Source organism: Leucoraja erinacea, chromosome 3 (assembly GCF_028641065.1).
Source record: "Leucoraja erinacea ecotype New England chromosome 3, Leri_hhj_1, whole genome shotgun sequence".
Classification (NCBI taxonomy): Eukaryota; Metazoa; Chordata; class Chondrichthyes; order Rajiformes; family Rajidae; genus Leucoraja; species Leucoraja erinaceus.
The window spans coordinates 31,634,966-31,651,883 of record NC_073379.1 but is presented as its reverse complement, the minus strand read 5'-3'; positions in this window follow the sequence as shown (position 1 = coordinate 31,651,883).

The window sequence follows — 16,918 nt, the reverse complement described above, 5'->3', positions numbered from 1 at the left end:
TTATGGTTGCTTTGCTCTGGTTTCTGTCATCGCTGGCGTGACTGTTGCCAAACCTGATGAATTGCTTTTTAAGTACTTTCAATTTAAACATTCCAAGCTATGCCTTCCATTTCCATTGACTATTTGAAACAGACCTTGTTCAAAATCCACTCCAATTGTCTCATCCTGGCATTGCTTTGCAACTCCTCCTTGCGAGCGCTCCTGGCCTTTATAAAAAGTTGTGTGTTTGAAAATAATGAGCATTGGATATTAAGTGCTTGTTTCCAATATCTGAATTCCATCATACCCAAATCAGCAAAGTTATTAAATTGTAAACTTTAAATCAATATTATTTCACTCTGAACTAATAATGAGGTGCAATAGGCAATATGACTAGAGGCAGCTGATACTCATCATACCATTAATTTATTACTGTGGGACTGTTACTTTGAATACTGCCTGTAAACTACATGGCTGGGTTACACATGAACAGTTTTTAATTAGTATCATTTTTTCTTTTCATGTTAAAAATATGTGATTGGATATTAGTATGCCCAGTGATGTAAAATGCCAATAATCCAACATTAGATTGTTCTGAAATTATAATAGTTCAGCCTATGAATAGTTCAGTTTAGTCAAAAACGTGAGCTAGGACCCAGGGTGCAAGAAGAGTGGACGGCTGGAACTGGGGTCCAAATGAATTTACATTTCTTGCTCACATTTAATTCAAGGGGTTGGAAAATGTATTAGACTACTGTGTAACATACAAAAAAAAAGTGTAATTAAATTGTGTCTGGGTATTAAGTGGAGTAACATCCAATGGTCCAGAAAATGTGATGGTTCCAAAGTGCCATGTTATCTGCATTAACAGATAAAATAGTTAGCATTTGGGGAATGCATTAGTTTACTAATTTGGTTTAGTTTAGTTTAGAGATACAGCATGGCATGGAATCAGGCCCTTCGGCCCACCGAGTCCGTGTTGACCAGGGATCCCCGCACTCTAACCCTATCATCCAGTAGGCTGCTCTGGAATGTTAGGTCGCATGGGATCCAGGGAGAGATAGCTCAGTGGATAGAAAATTGGCTTCATGGAAGGAAGCAGAGGGTGATGGTAGAAGGTTGCTACTTGGACTGGAGGCCTGTGACTAGTGGTGTGCCTCATGGTTCAGCGCTGGGCCCTTTACTGTTTGTCATCTATATCATATCATATATCTATAGGGTGGCACAGTGGCACAGTGGCAGAGTTGCTGTATTACAGCGCTTACAGCACCAGAGACCCGTTCGATACTGACTATGGGTGCTGCCTGTACAGAGTTTGTACGTTCTCCCCGTTACCACGTGGGTTTTCTCCTAGATCTTTGGTTTCATCCCACACTCCAAAGACATACAGGTTTGTAGGTTCATTGGCTTGGTATAAATGTAAATTGTCCCTAGTGTGTGCAGGACAGTGTTAGTAGGCAAGGATCACTGGATGGCATTGACCCAGTGTGCAGATGGGCCTGTTTCCATGCTGTATCTCTAAACTAAACTAAACAATGATTTGGATGAGAACATACATGGCAAGAATACCAAGTTTTCAGATGATACAAAAGTGGGTGGTTTTGCAGAAAGTGAATATGGTTGTGAAATATTGCAGCAGGATCTTGAATTGTTGGTCAGATGGGCTGAGGAAAGGTGGATTGAATTTAATGCAGAAAAATGTGAGGTGTTGCATTTTGGGAAGTCTAACATGGGCAGGACCTACACAGTGACTGGTTGGACTCTGAGGAGGGTTGTGGATTAGAAAGATCTAGGAGTGCAGGTGCATGGTTCCTTGAAGGTGGAGACGCAAGTAGATTGGGTGGTCTAAAAGGCTTTTGGCACATTGGCCTTCATCAGTCAGAGTATTGAGTGTAGAAGTTGGGAGGTCATGTTGCAGTTGTATAAGACGTTGGTGAGACTGCATTTAGAGTATTGTGTTAAGTTCCGGGCACCATGGTATAGGAAAGATGTTGTCAAGCTGGAATGGGTACAGAGAAGATTTACGAGGATGTTGCCAGGACTAGAGGTTCTGAGCTATAGGGAGAGGTTGAGTAGGCTGGAGTGCAGGAGGATGAGGAGTGATCTTAATGAGGTATACAAAATTATGAGAGGAATAGATCGGGTAGATGCACAGTCTCTTGTCCAGAGTAGGCGAATCAAGTACCTGAGGACATAAGTTTAGGTGATTTTTTAATAGGAATCTGAGGGGGTAACTTTGGTTCACAAAGGATGGTGGATGTATGGAACAAGCTGCCAGAGGAGGTAGTTGAGGCAAGGACTATCCCAACCTTTAAGAAATAGTTGGACAGGTACATGGATAGGACAGGTTTGAAGGGGTATGGACCAAACATGGACAGGTGAGACTAATTTAGCAGGGACATGTTGGCTGGTGTGGGCAAGTGGCCAAAGGGCTTGTTTCCACACCATATCACTCTATGACTATGATTATCCTACGCACACTAGGGACAATTTTACAATTTCACCAAGAGAGCAAGCCTACAAACCTGTATGTGTTTGAAATGTGGAAGGAAACCAAAGCTCCTGAAGAAAACCCACACAGGTCACGGGGAGAATGTACAAATTCAGTTCAGTCAGAATCAAAGCCGTGTCTTTGGTGCTGAAATACATCAACTCTACTGTTGCCCCACCATATCATCCAATTAATGTTGGATCTTTGTTGCTGAGATTTTTTTTTACAAAGCTTCAATAGCTATCCTATGTTTAAAGGAGTTAAGTCTGACACACTGTAACTTTACTGAGTCTTTAATAAAGGCACATGTTAAACACGTCCCAGTACTGACTGCATCTAGTCTTCAGGCGTACTGGAACCAAGGGAGGAGCAAGGGGAAGATATCACAGTTAGTGGCTAGTGGTATTGAGGTAGCTACATTATAGGTTGCATGCATAAACCATCTACATCCATCTACACTATGGAAATGAAAAGCATCACTGCTATAACGGATTTTCCGGACCTGAGGTTAGGTTTATGGTTCCTACCGTATATGAACAAGATTGTCTCAATTTTAAAGAGTTTATAAATTTAAAACATTGAATAGATCTATCAGCGTTCTCTTCCTCTGATATGTAAAACCTGTAATTTAACCAAGTAGTATTTCATGAGCATCAGATGCCCTTGGGATAGTAGAACAATGATGAGATTTATGGTTACCTTAAACCTCTATTACTCTATCATAATAACAGAGTAATCTATAATATGATTTTTTTTTTTTAAACCAGGAGTCTGATTCTGTTTTATGGGACTTTAAATAACACATTGTTTCTTCAGGCAGATTTAAGTATCACATTTGGGAAAAATAAAATGTAAACTCTCAGACTAAACAAAACTAAATCCTGTGAAAGAATATTAGTGAGAATGATAGGTTCCTTAATGTCTATCCTTTTCATCTGATACATCCTGCTACAGTCCCCCAATGCCTCATCAGTGACACTTCAAAGTATAGATGGTGCTTCAATGTTGTCATGACATTGTGGATTGATTGGCCTATTTTAGTGCTATGCCCCTGTGACTATGACATCATGATCTCTTCCACCTGAAATATGTGGTTAAGTGTAACATAAAGTCACCCATACTAATCAAAAATCTGTCAATCCCTGCCTTAAAAATATCAATTGACTTGGCCTCCACAGCTATCTGTGGCAATTCATTGCACAGATTCACCACCCTCTGACTGAAGAAATTCCTCTTCAACTCCTTTCTAAAGGTACATCCTTTTATTCTGAGGCTGGGGCCTCTGGTCCTTGACTCCCCCGCAAGTGGAAACATTCTCACCACATTCAGTCTATTCAGGCCTTTCACTATTTGGTAAGTTTCAATGAGGTCTCCCCTCATCCTTCTAAACTCCAGCGAGTGCAGGCCCAGTGCCTTCAAATGCTCACCATATGTTAACCCAATCATTCCTGGGATCATTCCTGTAATCCTCCTCTGGACCCTCTCCAATGCCACCACATCCTTCCACAGGTATGGGGGCCATAACTGCTCACAATACTCCAAATGCCATATAACGTGCCAGTCCCTTATAAAGCCTCAGCATTACATTCCAGTTTTTGTATTGTAGCCCGCTCAAAATAAATGCTAGCATTGCATTCGCTTCCTTACTACCAATTTAACTTGCAAATTAAGTATTGGGGAATCCTGTGCCAGCACTCCCAAGTCCCTTTGGATTGCCGATTTCTGAATTGTCTCCCCATTTAGAAAATATATTACAAACCATCCAGCCTTGAAAATTTATTGTCATTCTTAATTCTTGTTGAGTACCTTCCTATTGGGCCTGTCCCACTTAGGCGATTTTTCAGCGGACTGCCAGCGACTGTCAAGTTGCCGGCAGTCACCTGAAAAACCGGGAACTGGAACGGCAACTATTATAGTGGAACACGCACACACACAAACACATCGCAAAGGCGGGGGCCAGGGCAAGCGGAGCGAAGCGCTGTCTGAAATTCACACGGTACAAAGCCAAAGTGGTACAGACACACACCGCGATGAATAGGAAGATTGGCGCTATAATTAAGACGGCTAGCACAGTGTACAGTAAGTCCTTTAAAAGAGGGGGGGGGAGAGGGTGTGGGGGAGAAGGGGGGAGAGGAGTGAAGACAACTTTTAAGAAGCCAGACAACTTTTAATAAGCCAGAGATACACAGCTGTGAAGTTTGGCGGACATTTAACATTACCGGTCGGTTATCCTTGGTTCTGAAAACTATTGCTTATGTTTTTTTTTCCCCAATGAACCAATGAAAATAACCAGTCAGCAAAGGTGATTAACTAAAACTACCTACCACTACCTCGACAACCTATGACAACAGGATTATTGATTATCTCCATTGCGCCCAATTTTCTGGTCGCAGAAAATTTTTCAACGTTGAAAAATTTGCGGCGACCATACTGAGGCTAGTTCCCAGAATACGGGAACTCCTTGCAACCATGAATGAGACTCACCAGAGACCACCAGCAAACATAGCGGGCGCAGAGCCTCCTGCACTCGTCTAAAAAGTCGCCTAAATGGGACAGACCTATAAGATGGACTGTAACACTGATGCATATATTTCAAAAAACAATATTAATTAAAAAATTGATATTATTCTTTCAAAGTTGCCATGAAACATTACATTGCTTATTTCCGATAAACAAGAGGCTGTTACTTCCATTTCCTTTTAGTCAGAGGGTGGTGGATCTGTGGAATTCTTTACCACAGAAGGTTGTGGAGGCCAAGTCAGTGGATATTTTTAAGGGGGAAATATATAGATTCTTGATTAGTATGGGTGTCAGAGGTTATGGGGAGAAGGCAGGAAAATGGGGTTAGGAGGGAGAGATAGATCAGCCATGATTGAATGGCAGAGTAGACTTGATGGGCTGAATGGCCTAATTCTACTCCTATCACTTCTGATCTTATGATCTTGTAGTGGCTTCCAGAAATCTACCAACTTGTTGAACTTGAATAGAGATCCTTTTGTTTGCCTCAGGTGTAAGTTGTTTTTTGATGATTTTTATGCAAAGCGTTTTGGAGATTTTTTTGTAACCAAAATGCTGTAAAATAGCAGATTACCTAATTCATATGGTGAAGGAAAGGGTAATGAGGAAAGATGAGAAAATATACCCAGGAAACTTCCAGTAGCAGGAAAGTTTTTGGCATATGCTCTGATTATTATTTTCTATTCCTCTTGTTTGGAGAAGGGGCTGGAGGCTAGATGAGAAGATGGTAACGTGGTATCCTTATTTATAAAGGAGAAAGAAATTGACCTAGTTTTTTTTCTGATCGATTAGTTTAACATTTATGGTGGGCAAATTATTGGAAAAAAAATCTGAGGGAAGGCATAAATCTGCATTTAGAGAGACGCAAGTTAATGAAGGACAGTTAGTTTGGATTTATTCAGGGAAGGTCATGACTGACTAATTTAATTGTATTTTTTGAAAAGGTAACAAGGAGGGTCGATGAAGATCACGCATTTGTTGTAGTCTGCGTCAATAGTAACATAGCATTTGTTGAAGTCCCATGAGACAGTTTGATCAGAAAATTGAAAGCCCGTGGGATTAAAGGGAAAGTGACAATTTGGAATCGAACCTGTCTGGATTGAAGAAAGCAAAGGGCAAAGATCGCCAGGAACTTCAATGCCTGGTTGGTGAAACACAGTGGGGTTCTGCAGGGCTCAGTGATAGATTTTTTATTCATCAAATACTTGAAGGATTTGGACAAATGTAGGAGCCATAATTAAGAAACTGGTAATTTATCTACCAATTATGACAAAAAAAAGTTCCTGAAGGCAAGAAACTATCCATAGAGACAGAAAAAATCAAACAGGTCTTTCGGCTCAACACTGTCTACGCCAACCATGAACATTGTTCCAACTCTGTGTCAACCATAGGGCGGCACCATGGCACAGCAGTAGAATTGCTGCCTTACAGCGCCAGAGACCCAGGTTCGATTCTGATTATGGGTGCTGTCTGTATGGAGTTTGTACATTCTCCCTGTGACCTGCATGGGTTTTTTCTGGGTGCTCCGATTTCTCCCACACTTCAAAGACGTATAGGTTTAAAGGTTAATTGGCTTGGTATAATTGTAAATTGTCCCTAGTGTGTGTAGGAGAGTGTTAGTCTGCGGGATTGCTTGTGGATGCGGATTCGGTGGGCCGAAGGGTTCAGTTTCTGCACTGTGTTTCTAAACTAAACTAAAAGTAAATAATTCACGGTAGACAAAAGTGCTGGAGAAACTCTGCGGGTGAGGTAGCATGTATGGAGCGAAGGAAATAGACTAAGTTTCGGGCCGAAACACTTCTTCAGACTGAATAATTCACACTGACCTTAAACCATTTCCATTTTATTCTCTCCACATTCACATCACCACTACACTGCCCATGGAATGATGGCAAAACAAAATTCAATCCAAAGAAGAGCAAACATAGAAACATAGAAAATAGGTGCAGGAGTAGGCCATTCGGCCCTTCGAGCCTGCACCGCCATTCAATATGATCATAGCTGATCATCCAACTCAGTATTCTGTACCTGCTGCCTTATCTCCATGACCCCTGATCCCTTCAGCCACAAGGGCCACATCTAACTCCCTCTGTGGCAGAGAATTCCAGAGATTCACCACTCTCTGTGTGAAAAATGTTTTTCTCATCTCGATCCTGAAAGATTTCCCCCTTATCCTTTAATTGTGACCCCTTGTTCTGGACTTTCACAACATCGGAAACAAAGTTTTTATAAGATCCCCTCTCAATCGTCTAAATTCTAGCGAGTACAAGCCGAGTCTATCCAGTCTTTCTTCATATGAAAGTCCTGACATCCCAGGAATCAGCCTGGTAAAATAATAGATCAGGGAGAGTGAAAGCAAGTTGAGGGTATTTGCAATAAATTGTGAGATATTAAGAAAGGTTGAAGAATAAAGGGATCTTGGAGAGTATGCACAAAAAAACACTGATAGAAGCTGACCAGTTATATAATTAGGAAGACATCTGGGTTTTGACTGAGGCATGGAATACAGGAACAGGAAGGACGAGTTAGGAACTATACACAATGTTACCTAGTCACAGCCAAAGCACTTCATACAATTCTGTTAATTACAGAGTGGCACGGTGGCGCAGTGGCAAAGTTGCTGCCTACAGCGCTTGCAGTGGCAGAGAACCTGGTTCGATCCCAACTATGGGTGCTGTCTGTACGGGGTTTGTATGTTCTCCCTGTGACCGTGTGGGCTTCCTCCCACACACCAAAGACATACAGGTTTGTAGGTTAATTGGCTTTGGTTCTCTGGATACTTTCAAGAGATAGCTAGATAGGGTTCTTAAAGATAGCGGAGTCAGGGGATATGGGGAGAAGGCAGGAACGGGGTACTGATTGTGGATAATCAGCCATGATCACATTGAATGGCGGTGCTGGCTCAAAGGGCAGAATGGCCTACTCCTGCACCTATTGTCTATTGTCGATTGTATACTTGGTATATGTAAATTATCCTTAGTTTGTGTCGGCTTGTGTTAATGTGTGGGTTTCGCTGGTCGTTGCGGACTCGATGAGCCAATCCGCACTGTATCTATAGAAATTAAAAAGAAAATTACTGCAAAGGTATGTTAGCATTAGAGAGAGTGCAGAAGAAGTACAAAGATGTTTAAGGCTGGAGAAATATAGTTATGATTGGAGTGTCAAGTCTGGGATGATTTTCTTTGGGGGGAAAAATTGAGACTGAATTAAAATATCCAAACTTTTGAGATTGAAGAGGAAGCAGAGATATTAATAACAAGGGAACATAGATATTAATAACAAGGGAACAGATTTAATTGGTGAAAGGATTAATCGGACAGATCCAGTATTCATTGTTGGAAAGTTTAAGACAGCCTGAAGTCCTTATTACATTTGAAATACCCTGCACTAAGCAGAATATGCTGGATATACTCAGCAAGTCAAGCAACAGCTGTGGAGTGGATTAATGTTTAATGTGAAGGATTAATGTTTCAGGTCAGTAACCTTCCGTCGGAGCAGATGAACTGAATAAAGATCAGCCTTATGGCATGTTTACTTTAATTTCATTCTCTACCGATGCTGCCTGACTTGGTGAAAATATCCATTGTTTTCTCCTTTGATATCAGATTTCCACAATCAACAGTTTATTACTTCTCAGCCACCTGAAAGGTAGCTAACAGTGAGGCAGGAAGATTCTCAAGAATAATGAGCTCAATCTTTACCAAGCATCACAATGGATTGTTAATTTCTGTGATTCTACATCATAAGAGAAGAAAGTCCCCCGCCACCCCCCCCCGCCCCCTCCCCCCCCCCCAGTACCCTCTGCCCTACCAACACCTCACACCTACTCACAGCCTGACTAGGACCGGACAATGTTTCCCCCTCCACTCTCAACCAGTCCCTGCAAACCTGCACTGTCCCTGCCTGCTTCAAAGTCTCCACTTTGTCCCTGTTCCCAAAAATGCAAGGATTACTGGTCTAAATGACTACAGGCCTGTCACACTGATCTCTGTAGTCATGAAGACCCTTGAAAGGCTTGTGCTGGCAAAGCTGAAAAATATCACAAACCCCCTGCTGGACCCTCTGCAGTTTGCATATCGGGCCAATAGATCTGTGGATGACACAGTCAACCTGGGCCCGCACTTCATCCTCCAGCACGTAGACTGCCACGGGACCTATGCGCGGATTTTGTTTGTTGATTTTAGCTCAGCATTCAACACCATTGTGACAGAGCTACGACACTCCGAACTTTTCCAATCCTGAACGCCTCTGTTGGTAGATCACCAGCTTCCAGACAGACAGGAAGCAGCATGTGAGGCTGGGAAAGCACATCTCAGACCCACAGACCCTCAGCATAGGAGCACAGCAAGGTTGCGTACTCTCCCCTCTCCTCTACTCTCTCTACACCAATGACTGCACCTCCACTGACTACTCTGTCAAGCTTCTCAAGTTTGTGGACGACACAACTCTGATTGGACTGATCCAGGATGGAAAGGAATCTGCCTGCAGACAGGAAGTGACACAGCTGGCATCCTGGTGCCAACACAACAACCTGGAGCTCATTGCTCTTAGGACAGAGGAAACGATTGTAGACTTTAGGAGAGCTCCCTCTCCCCTCCCCCCCACTCACCATCAACAACACCACAGTCACATCTGTAAAGTATTTTAAGTTCCTGGGAACCATCATCTCCAAGGACCTTAAATGGGGGGCTACCATCGACTCCACGGTCAAAAAGGCCCAACAGCGGATGTACTTCCTGTGGCAGCTGAGGAAGCACAATCTGCCACAGGCAACGATGGTCCAATTCTACACGGCCACAATAGAGTCTGTCAATCAATCAATTAAAAGACGTTATTGTCATTCAAAAACACATTTCATCTGAATGAAATTTCTTGCATCTGGCTCACCGTGCTACATAAAATAACAAAAGGATAAAATAGATAAAAATATAAAATAGATAATAGTGGCGGCACATTACATGGAATTCAAGAGTCTGATGACTCGGGGGAAGTAGCTGTTGCAGAACCTGGCCATTCTGCTCCTTATACTGCGATACCTTTTACCCGAGGGCAGCAGAGTGAACAGTCCATGATGGAGATGTGTGGGGCCTTTTATAATGCTGTTGGCCTTGGACAAGCAACGTTTGCACGCAATGTTGTCCTCACCTTCTCCACCATGGTCTGGTTTGGCTCAGCCACCAGGCATGACATCCGGAGGCTGCAGCGAATCGTCCAATCAGCTGAGAAGTTTAGTGGCTACAACCTTCCCTCCATTGATGAATTGTACACTGCAAGGGCCAGGAAGCAAGCTGGTAAGATCATCTTTGACCCCTCTCACCCTGGCCACAAACTCTTTGAATCACTTCCCTCTGGAAAGTGACTGTAGACTGTCAAAGCTGCCACAGCCAGACATAAAAACAGCTATTTTCCACGAGTGGTAGCTCTATTCAATAACCAAAAATTTGTAGCCTCTTTTTGCCCTGGTATTGTATTTAATTCACATGTTTAATTGATAATGTTTTATTGTTAATGTTTTATGTGTCATTCCTAACTGTCACTGTATGTCATGTTGTCACTTGCGGGTGGAGCACCAAGGCAAATTCCTTGTATGTGAATATTTGACCAATAAACTTATTCATTCATAAACCATGGAAATCAATGGTACTAGATATTATAGATATGCCGTTTATTGTCACTATACATGTACAGTGAAACTGAAAGCTGCTCGTACTCAGTGCATACATACAATTTTACACAAAAAACAAGAAACAGAAAAACAAAACAGAAGGGAGATGGGGGGGGGGGAATAGGTGCACAAATTCTACGGCGCTACATACATATATACATATATACAGATGGAAGTCCGTGTTGGGCGGTGTAGTCAGTGCATGTGTGGATTTGAATTTATGGTAGATATAATTCTCGGGAAGCAGCTATTCCTGAGTCTGTTTGTCCTGGATTTGATGCACCTATAGCGCCTTCCAGAGGGCAGCAGGTCGAACAGTCCAAACGCAGGATGGGAGCTGTCTTTGGTGATCTTCTTTGCCCTGCTAAGGCAGCGGGAGGTGTAGATGTCCATCAGGGAGGGGAGAGGGCAACCAATGATCCTCTGCGCTGTCCTGGTTACCCTCTGAAGCCTCTCCCTGTCTGCCATGGTGCAGCTGCCATACCATGCTGTAATGCAGTATGTCAGCAGGCTCTCGATGGACGAGCGGTAGAAGGTCAGCAGCAGGTTAGAGTCCAGGTTGTGCTTCCTGAGGACCCTCAGGAAGTGCAGCCGCTGCTGAGCCTTCTTGATGACCGCTGTCGTGTTGTCCGTCCAGGAGATGTCAGCCGCGATATGGACGCCGAGAAACCGGAAGGTGTTGACCCTCTCCACACACTCGCCGTTAATGTGTAGGGGGACTAAGTCGGTGCTGTGCCTCCTGAAGTCGACAATGAGCTCTTTTGTTTTCCTGGTGTTCAGAGCCAGATTGTTTTCTGAGCACCAGGTTGTCAACTTCAGGACTTCCTCTCTGTAGGCTGCCTCGTCTCCCTTTGAAATAAGTCCGACCACAGTAGTGTCGTCAGCAAATTTGACGATGCGGTTGTTGTTGTGGGCCGGACTACAGTCGTAGGTGTAGAGACAGTATAAGAGGGGGCTTAGCACACAGCCCTGTGGGGAACCGGTACTCAACCTGCGAGTGGAGGAGAGGTGGGGGCCAAGTCTCACAGTCTGGGGCCGGTTTGTGAGGAAATCCTTAATCCAGGCACATGTGACAGTGGGGAGGCCGAGAGTGACCAGTTTACCAATGAGGATGTCCGGGATGATTGTGTTAAAGGCTGAACTAAAATCCACAAAGAGCATCCGGACGTAGCTCTGCCCCTGCTCCAGATGGCTCAGCACAGAGTGGAGAGCTACGGTGATGGCGTCTTCTGTGGATCTGTTTTGGCGATAAGCGAATTGGTGGGGGTCGAAGTCTGGTGGTAGATAGTCCTTGATGTGCTGGAGGACCAATCTCTCGAAGCACTTCGTGATTACCGGAGTGAGGGCAACAGGACGGTAGTCATTAAGGCTGGTGATGGGAGACTTCTTCGGCACAGGGACGATTGTGGCTGATTTTAGGCAGGACGGAATAACTGCCTGGGCCAGGGAGAGATTGAAAATTCTGGTGAAGATGGCAGTGAGCTGGTGGGCGCACGCTTTGAGCACCTTACCAGGTACTCCATCTGGGCCGGTAGCCTTCTTGGGGTTCACTGCCAGGAGCACCCGTCTGACATCGTGTTCCCCGACAGTGAGTGGGGTAGTACAGGAGCCAGGTGAGGGTGGGAACAGGGCTGTAGCAGGTGAGTGCTGCTGTTGTGATGTTTCAAAGCGGGAGAAGAAGCAATTTAGCTTTTCTGCCAGCGGCGCACTCAGGTCTTCTGACTTTGTGGCACAGCCTCTGTAGTTGGTAATGTAGGTGACTAAATATGTAGGTGACTAAACAATGTAGGTGACTAAATATGATTTTTTATCCCTGAATCTCAGGAAAGATGTGGAAGCTTTTCATTACAGGAAAGATGTGGAAGCTTTAGAGAGGGTGCAGAGGAGGTTTACTAGAATGTTGCCGGGATTAGAGGGTTTCAGCTACAGGGAGAGGTTGAATAAATGGATTGTTTTCTCTAAAACTTTGGAAGTTAAGGGGAGATTTGATAGTACATAAAATTATGAGAAGTATAGGTAGGGTAGACAATCTGAACCTTTGTCCCAGGGAGGATATGTCCAACATCAGAGGCCATAGCTATAAGGTGAGAGGGGGAACGTTTAATGGAGATGTGCAGGACAAGTTTTATACACAAAGTGTGGTGGGGGCCTAGAACACATTGCCGGGGGTTGTGGTGGAAGCAGATACGATAGTGGCATTTTAGAGGCCTTTATATAGGCACATGGAATAGTAGGGAATAGAGGGATATGGATTATGTGCAGGCAGATAAAATCAGTTTATCTAGACATCATGTTCGGCATGAGCAATTTGGGCTGAAGAGCCCGTTCCTGTGCTGTATTGTTCCATGATCAAGTGTGATCAAGGTCAAGAACCAGGGCTCAAGGTCTCAAAATTCAGGAATGAGATGTAATTTCTTCAACCAGAGGTCAGTGAATCTTTAAAAATCCCTCCTGAAGGAAGCTTAACCACTGAATACATTCATGCCAGAGATCAATAGATTTTTACATTTTAGGGAAATCAAGGGATATGGGATTAGAGCAGGAAAGTGTTGCTAAAAGTTCAACCATTACCTAATTGAAAAAAGATACAGGTACAAGGGGTTTAATGGCCTACTCTTGCTTCTATTTCCTTTGTAAAGTAGAAATAGATGAGATACCTTGGGATGTAGATAAAGCTTATCAACACTAGTTTGTTGAGGCTTGGCCAAATTAGTGAACCTCCATGCATATTGTTTAATGCTCAGAAAATGGGCCAGATCTGATTTTGGTGCTCTTAGTTATTGTTTTCTTAGTTATTGTTTTTGAATTTTCACTTGAAAAATGAAGGCTTGTAATAATCAATGCTGGTTATTACCCAGAAAGCAGCACTAAAATAAGACCCTGCTTGCTTCTTAAAGAGTATTTGAACTAATTGCCAGAAGTTGCGTGAAGTTCATGTCTGCTGAGGTGGGAAGTGGAAGTCACAGCACTTTTATTCACTTGTATTTTAAAAGGGAGAAGGAAGATGAGTTAAAAGTAATTAAAGGTTAGGATCGCAAGTGAACACAAGAAGAAGAGAACTATTTTATTCCCACAGTTGGAAGCAAATGGCTGAAAGGAGAATACTATAAAGTATAACTATACAGGGTGTTATTGCCTAATTCCACACTTTACTCTCAGTAATAATGATGTTGTTGTAAGGTATTTTTAAACCGGATTCACTGGAATACACATTTCCTACCTAAATTGATTTTTAAGTGTAATGTCATTTGAAATAATAATTGGATAAATATTTGAAAAGGGAAGGTTAAGGAAAAATGTTATTAGATTGGATAGACCAGGCAGTAATGCTACTTCTCACACTCACACTACCACATAATTAAACTTCTGTCACTTGATGATCAGTCTGAAGTAGGGTCTCGACCGACACGTCGCCTATTCCTTCTGTCCATAGATGCTGCCTCACCCGCTGAGTTTCTCCAGCATGTTTTGTCTACCTTCAATTTATGATGTTCTGCAAGACCAATGCTTTTCACAGATCCTTGTTTGATAAGCACGGATATTTGTTTGATGTTTACTCAGAACAAAGATAGAGCCCTCAGTGATGGGGGGGTGGGGAGTTTATGGCAAGTGAATTAATCTTCAGAAATATGAATGAATGTTGCATTCTGCAGCTTGCAGTGTTCCAGGTTGACAGCTGTTGCATGCCTTTGGGCCCTTGGGTCAGAAGGTTATGAATTCCACTGCCGAGAGTTCAGGACTACAATAGCGGAAATGCCTTACTCTAGAACGATTCTAGTTTCTGTGATACTGGAAGTATCATCTTTAAGATGACATGTCTAACTCCAAACCCCATCTACATATTCAGGGGGTTCATTGCTGTGAAATTATTAGGATATCCCAAAGTTGTGAATGCAACCATTCGTTTATTATTGAGACAATTTATTTAGTTTAATTTAGTTTAGTTTAGAGATCCAGCGTGGAAAGAGGCCCATTGGCCCACCGAGCAACAATTACCCATACACTAGTTCTACGTTATCCCAGTTTCGCATCCTCCGCACTAGAGGCAATTTACAAGAGCCAATGAAACTACAAACCTGCACGTCTGTGGAATGTGGGAGGAAACCAGAGCATCCAGAGAAAACCCATGCGGTCCCAATGAGAATACACAACTCAGTTCAGTTCAGTTTCATTTGTCATATGTAGGTTAACACAGGGTCAACGGTACAATGAAATATGTTTGACAAGACAACAGGTCACCTCAGCAATGATATTACAAGGATAAAATTAAGGTAAAAAAAGGTAAGATAAAAGTGACATTGGTAGATAAAAGACAATAATAAATAAAATAATCAATATATATGATGTGTTTATGAGTTCAGAAGCCTGATGGCATGATGATAAAAACTGTTCTTAAGTTCTAGTGGTACGTGCAGCCATGTTCCTGTATCGTCTGCCTGACGGTAACAAGGAGAACAGTCTGCGTGCTGGGTGGCTGTGGTCCTTGATGCTGTGTGCCTCCTGCAGGTACCGCCGGTGGAAACTGTCCTGAATGGCCAAGAGACAGTTGCCAGTGCTGTGCTGCCTTCATCACTCTCTGTAGTGATTTGCGGCTGTGGGCAGAACAGTTCCCGTACCAGGCTGTGATGCAGCCGTCAGCAGACTCTCGATGGCGCAACTGTAGAAGTTTGTGAGGAAGCTGGCGTTCATGCCAAACTTCCTCAGTCTTCTCAGGAAAATGAGCTGCTAGCGGGCTTTCTTAGTTACTGTGTCTGTGTGCAGTGTCCAAGAGAGGTCCTCAGTGATGTGCACACCGAGGAACTTGAAGCTGCTGACCCTTTCAACCTCAGCATAACCTATGTGGATGGGGAGGTGACCACTCTCCTACTGTCTCCTGTAGTCCACGATCATCTCTTTAGTTTTGCTGACATTGAGAGAGAGGTTATTGTTCTGGCACCAGCTGTTTAGTGCCTTTACCCTCTCTCTATTGGCTCTCATTATTGTCCGTGATGAGGCCCAGGATGGTCATGTCATCAGCAAACTTTAAGATGATGTTGGAGCTGTGCTTAGCAATACAGTCGTGCATGAACAGGGAGTACAGGAGAGCATCCATAGTCAGGATCAAACATGGGTCTCTGGCGCTGGAAGACAACAACTTTACTGCTGCTCCACTATGCTGCCTTTATGCATGTTTCATGCATGTATCCTGATTATAAAAAAAATGGAAGTTGTGTGATTAGTTGTCTGAAAATAGCTTGTGCATTAGCCTCCTTCAGTTATATGACTGGCTTGAAATATAAATCCAATTTAAGGTGAGTTTTCTTTGAACCACACACTTGGAGCTCATTTAGTATGATACAAGTATGTATCAATGTCTGCCATCGACAAGACATGAGCTCCATTTGGTGGGTGGTAGAGCGGGCACCCAGTTATGAGATGGTTGGCTGTCTGTTGTTCTGCTCTGTATTCACAGCCTGGTCTCTGGCGGAGCCCCCATCTCCACATGCTGGCATTGAAACACCCAACTCTACTAAGAAGTCTGTTAAGCTTCATCCATGCTCCTCTGGGGAGGACAGACCCTGGACAGCTTTTATCTGGTGACGAGATGTAACTGTGTAATGAAGATGAGGTTGCCTTCCCGTCCTGTGCCCACTTGGTGGCTATCCAGTATGCCTTTGCCTCAGTTGGCTGGATGGATGCTAGGAGTTGTTTTCCATGTGGAGCAAAGGGGTGATGGGACTTCAGTCGGAGTAGCCTCTGCTCTGTGCTCTCTGCTGATAGCCTGATGGAGGAGGTGATCTGGGTCCATGGCACGACGAGATAGTGCCAGAGTTCCTGCTTGCCTTCGGATCCCTGCAGGCGGAATACCTGCAAGTATAGGGAGCTGCTCGACTGGAGTAGGTTGAAGGCATCCAGTGATGGTTCGCAAGGTGCTGTTCATGCTCATGTCTACCAGGCTAGTATGTCTAGTACGGCTACGGGTACGCAGTGCTTAGCTGGAGCATACACAAGAGCTAAGGCAGAGGTGTGAAGAGCTGATGGACTTGCTCCCCAACTTGTTCCTGCCAGGTGCCAGATGACCTTGACCTTGTCGCGGAGACCAGCCACGTGTTGACGAAATGTATGCGACCTGTCCAGCTTTAAGCTGAGGTAATTGGGTGTTTGGTGGAAGTCCAAGCGCCTGTTGTTAACTAAGACAGCTAGCTCTCGTTTAGCTTCCTTGTTGTTTAGATGAAACGCTGTTGACACTGTTTTGCCTTCGGTCATCTTTAGACGCCACTGTCGTA